Source organism: Capricornis sumatraensis, chromosome 2, assembly GCF_032405125.1.
Source record: "Capricornis sumatraensis isolate serow.1 chromosome 2, serow.2, whole genome shotgun sequence".
Taxonomy (NCBI): domain Eukaryota; kingdom Metazoa; phylum Chordata; class Mammalia; order Artiodactyla; family Bovidae; genus Capricornis; species Capricornis sumatraensis.
The window spans coordinates 22299421-22305425 of record NC_091070.1 but is presented as its reverse complement, the minus strand read 5'-3'; positions in this window follow the sequence as shown (position 1 = coordinate 22305425).

Genomic DNA, 6005 nt, shown 5'->3' with positions numbered 1-6005 from the left:
GACAAGGCTTTATTTTGTCTTGTTAAAGACCAGCTTTCCATGCTTCTCCTGCAATTGGCAGATGTGAGCACAAGCAACTTCTGAGTTTCCAAGTTATTAGTCCAACCCAAGATCAGATTAGCCCTTGAAGCTGCCTCACTACTCTGTTCACTCATACTAAGCTAAGGAGCTTCTTGGTCTCTTTTTCAGGCTATCTCCCACATCTTGTGTTGTTTTTAGACCCACTTTCGGGGTTTTACATGCATTCTCATAAAACATAATCTTAGAAGATTACTCTCATTGCCCGTTGAGATCTTTTGTGATCCTAATTCTCTTGGTTACCTTATAGGCTTCATAACACCTCCGGGTTTGATGAGTCTGAGTCAGTAGGACCTGAACAAGACCGGACCAAGAACCAGTCCTTACAGCCTACAGCGGCCTCCCAAAAGTCATCAGATTCATAAGCCTGCACACTCTGGACACACTTTGTTTACACAGCCACTGAGCCCACCAAGAACAGAGGAGATGCTGCTTGTCTGAATTTCAGCAAGGACTGACATCTCTATATGGCTCTTTCCAGGGAAACTGGTACCAACCCCAAAAGAAGATGTTAGTCAAGCAGCATCTGCTATTTGTGGAACTGGGCTGTGCCCAGGGATGACTGTGTCTTTTCACAAGTGTTCACAAACCATCTTTCAAATATCTTGCTTTCAGAAGCCAGCTTCCCAGGTGTTAAGTGTTTGCAAAATCTCTCCGCACTTTCTGTTGGAAAAGTAGGACTCTTGAAGATGGCTAAGAAAAATATAATTAGATGGAGAAGGAAATGGCAACCCACTCCCATATTCTTGCCTGGGAAATCCCATAGACAGAGGAGTCTAGCAGAAGTCCATGGGGTCGCAAACAGACACAGCTTAGTGACTAAACAACAACAAAGATATTTATTTACACGTTTATCCTTATATATAAATTTCTAAGGCCTATGTGTATATATATATATATATATCCGTTATCCCTTTTTTTGTTGTTTGTTTTACAATTTAAAAAATCTGAGAGCAAACATGTTTTCTTATGATCCATTTGGTTACCAAACCTGAGATGACCTGAATTTATTTATTTATTTGCTGGTGAAATAAAGACTGTTTATCCCCCCCCTTATATATATATATAATTAGAAATGGAAGATGCTAGAGAGGGGTGATAAGGAAGCAAATGTCAATCAGTAATAAAAATGGATGTTTTACATTGCCTGTGATCTCTTAGCTTGCCAAATTAGAGAACAGGTTTAGGATGAACCTTTGTGAGACATCTCTATATTGCTCTTTCTGGAGAGCATGGTACCAACCCCAGTGAATCTTTGCACCCCTGGTACCAATCTCCAGTGAATCTTTCTTTTGTTGTCTCATCAAAAATAGAATCCAGAAGGTTTGGGGGAGTTGACAGGTAATCTGTTTTGTGGGCCATATTTCATTGGCTCTAAAATGCAATCAGATTAATAAGATGCTCCAGTTTTTTATAAACATCAAGAAAGAAACCTGTAGCCAATTAAACTGTAACACAATGCTTTATCATTCCAGTAAGTAGCTACCTTGAGTGTTGAGTCCCATCCTCTGTGTTCCATACCAACAGAGGATCTACCTATTAAGTTCAATGTATGGGATACAGCTGGTCAGGAGAAATTTGGTGGACTAAGAGATGGCTATGATAACCAAGATCGGTGTCTCACTAGAACGTTTGACGTAACATCAGGAGTTACAAGAACACGCCTAACAGGCACAGAGATCTGGTACAAGTGTGTGAGAACAATCCCCATCATATTGTGTAGCAACAAAGTAGATATTAAGGACAGAAAGATTAAAGCAAAGTCAGTTGTCTTCCACCAAAAGGAGAATCTTCAGTACTATGTCACTTCTGTCAAAAGTAACTACAACTTTGAAAAGCCCTCCCTCTGGCTTGCTAGAAAGCTGATTGGAGGCCCTAACTTGGAGTTTGTCATCATGCCTGCTGTCACCCGCCAGAGGTGGTCATGGACCCAGCTGGGCAGTGCATCTAGAGGTTGCTCGGACGGCTCCTTTCCTGGATGATGACCTGTGAGAAAGCGAAGCTGAGCCCAGCCTAAGAAGTCGAGCTTTACAGGCAACTGTCCTAGGATGTCACTGATGCATGTTTGCCACTTTATTACATGTCTAAGCAGAACATGTGCTTACTCTTCGGATGCTGAAGGAGATGGATGGGCTTCGGAGTGAAAGTGGCAGTTTAAAAAAAACTTCATTTTTCGGACCTGTATACTTAGGTGTTTTGGAATACAGTCAGTTCCTCCTTGAGTGTCAGATATAAGCCTGCTGGAGTCACGTGACAATACTGAGAGGTGGAATCTTGCTTGTTACTGCCACTCTCATTCCTTTTTGTCTAGAATCAGAAAAAAGTTGTATTTCAAATATCTATTTAAAAAAAAAGAATTTGCCTGCCAATGCAGGAGACGTGGGTTCCATCTCTGAGTCAGGAAGATCCCCTGGAGAAGGAAATGACAACCCACTCCAGCCTGGGAAACCCCATGGACAGAGGAGCCTGGCGGGCTACAGTCCATGGGGTTGCAGAGTCAGCCACGACTTAGAGACTAACAACAACGTAGTTATTGAAAGAGTTCTTTTAGTCTTTAAACATTTTTATCATCTGTCACTCTTGTGCAGAGGTGAGCAAAACACATTTGCTAAAACTTCCTCAAATGCGGAGTCTAGCTCCTCTGAATTCCTTGCCAGTCTTCAAGTGCATTTTCCACACACCATTTTAATCCATAGCATTTAATAGCACAGCTTTTGATGAGAGAGCGCCACTAGGACCTCCAGATTGTCTTTCTGTATACCCATTCTGCAGACTTTGATCCTGGTGCTTGATCTTACTAGAAGGTGTCAATGGAAGTCTGAGACAAAACCAGGACTCACTTTCCAACTTCTAAAGAGCAGGGCATGACTGGAGGTCATGACTGCCACCTGGCCAAGAGTAGCTAGGACACTATTAATTCCAAAGTGAGATCGTTTGTAAGCTGAATCCAAATCTCAGAGATAAAATTGATGATGAACTGAGGTAGCCCTCATAAGGCCACTTTTTGGGTTATCTGTCCCACCCAGCCTGACCAATGCCGCAAGCCTCATCCACGGACTGGTAGGCATCACCACATCAGACCAGGCCAGGCTGGGCCAAGCAGGTCCTGCAAATGAGGGACAGGGACTGACCTCTTATTAGAGGAAAACGCTAGGGCATGTGGGGTTGACCTCTCCCACCATGGGGGTCATGACCAGAAAAAGCTAGGCCCAAGAGAGGAGTGAAGCCCCCACACGGAGGGGCTGAGACAGACAGAGGGCAGGCTCACTGCTTATCCAGGGCTTCCTAGGGCCTGTGGCAGGTCCCAACCTGAGGCTGGGCTGCCACCTAGGTCCTGGGTTCGGGAGACACCCTGAAGTCTCATCTCCCCTTCATCTCTAAGCTGGCAAGGTGTCCAATAACTAGCCAAAGGTCCCACAGCAGCACCTGTGCTGTGCTTGCTCAGGCAGGGACTCCCCCACCTCTCTGGGAGCTTCAAAAGCCTCGATGGTCACAAAGTGGCCCCTAGAGCTTTCGTTTAGCTGAAGGACTCCATCCCACCACGCCTGAGTGTCCCGTAAACCCCGGGCCCTCTCGGCCTCAACGTGAGCTTCCAGCTCCCATATCCAGGCTTCCCCAGCGTCAGGGTGTGGAAAGGGGCCCTCCCCAGTGCCACCCTGCAGGGCAGCGCGTGTGGACGAGGGCCTTCAGTGGTTCTGGTGGCAGTGCCGCTGCTATTACCTCTCTTCTGTCCCCCTAAGTTTGGCCTGGTCTGGGGGCCAGGGAACAGCCTGAGACCTTGGGGGACTCTCGTCCATGTGAGGTCACCTACCCCATTAGGGGATAAGCCCACAGCCTTCAGCCCTTCAGCCAGTGCCACTAACCAGCAACCACCTCCCAACCGCCCCCACTGGGCATAGTCATTCTGGCCCTTTGGAGGTTTCATCTGAAACCTGTCTTCCTCCTCTGCAGACTGGCAATTTTAGGGTTGGGGTTCTGCTCAGCACCTGTGGCAGCCTCCCTGGAGCTGACGTTTTGCAAGTTTAGGCCTCTGAAGCTGGGGTGGTTGAGCCAAAGCCTCAAGCCTACGACACAAGTCACTGACATCGGGGTCGGGGGAGTCGGGGTGGGGGCAGCCAGCCTGTCCAGAGGCCTGGATGGTGAAGCAAGTATTAGCTTCCTATTGCTGCACTAACAAACTACTGCACATGTTGTGCCTTAAAATACGAATTTATTATCTTCTCAGTTCAGAAACCTAAAATGGGCCAGCAGGGCGGCATTCCCACTGAGGCTCTAAGTGGGGCTTCCATCTCCTTGCCTGTTTCAGCTTCTAGAAGACAGTGCGTTCCTTGGCTCCTGGCCTCATGCCATTCCAACCTCTACCTCCGTCGTCACATCCCTCTTCATCAAAGCCCACCCAGATAGTCCAGAATAAGGTCTCCATGAAGGACTTTAACTCAGTTACACCTGCAAAGTCCCGTTTGTCAGGTAAAGTAACAGTCACAGGATCCAAGGGATTAGGACACGGACATCTTGTGAGGACCATTATTCAGCCCATCACAGAGCTCAGAGGACTCCTCAGTGGTATTTTCCTAAATATATATATGTATCACTTGAACCTCTGACCCCAAAAGCCAGCAATGAGTAGCAAAAGGACTTGAACTCGCCTCTTTAGAAATAACTAAACAGATGAAGTATTCATTAATCAGACTCTTGGTACTAACACGTTGGTGCTGTTCAGCAGTTTTGTATGCATCATGACGAGTGGGTTAAGGTGACTGAACACACGAAAGAACCCAGCATATAACAGCGTTGTGACTTTTCATCTGCAATGTGTAACTGAAATGAGACGTGTAATTTCAATTTTGGAGGTCTAAGAGAATTGTTAGTAAACAGCTTTGAACTGCTCCAGGGAACCTGATTTACTGCATTTATAATATTTCAATTGCTTTGTGCTGAGTGAAACTCTGCAGCTTGGATTTGAATCTGCCTGGGTTGGGAGTCTGATGTCTTGAAAAGAGTGATTAAAACTTGCTAATATGTTTAAAATATTTAAAGGGATTTAACAAAGTTTGCAAACGGGGTTGTTCTGGAGGATTAAATCTGTTATGATGTATGAATGATTAAGACACAGAAAGTGTTTTTATTTTTATAGAAAAATTACATCATCAATAAAACAAGATGTCCATGATGCACTTAAAAGCTTGAGAAATGAAATTTTAAGATTTTACCTTTAATGGATTGAAAATTATAGTCGTTTGCACACATAAGCACCCTTGAACGTTGAGAAACTCACACCCTTGAAGACTGTGGAATAACTCTATAAACACACCTTGTTCAAATGACTCTTACACATTCTTTTAAAGACTGATCATACCTCTGGAAATTGAGGGGGATTTTGTGGGGCTTTGTTTAATATTGTGGCCATGACGCACAGCACGTGGGATCTTAGTTCTCTGACCAAGGGTCGAACCTACATCCCCTGCAGTGGAAGCTTGGAGTCTTAACTACTAGACCACCAGGGAAGTCCCTGAAAATTGAGGCTTATTAATGCACTTACACCCTGAGTTTAGGAAACTTTCTCGTTGGAACAATTTCCTTCTCCTCAACTCTTAAACCACAGTCTTCCCCACCAAGCTGCCATCACAGCAGACCTACCTTGAGCAGGTATGGCTTTCTGCCAGCCAGTGGGAAAACCTGCAGTTACGGTTCCCAAAGCAAAAGCCAACCTCTCCTCATGTCCATTCTCCCGAATAGCCTTGCCTCTTTCCCAGGGCAGTGGGTGTTCCAGGAACTCATGGAACTAATTCCTAGACAAATGGGGCTTACACTGGAAAACTGTCATCTCTGGCCCAAGTTCAATAAGTCCCAATTTGGTCTTAGTCCTCTTAGATGAGGGGACTTATATCACGTTAAGAGTTCTCTTTTAAAGAGATCCTTCAAGCGAA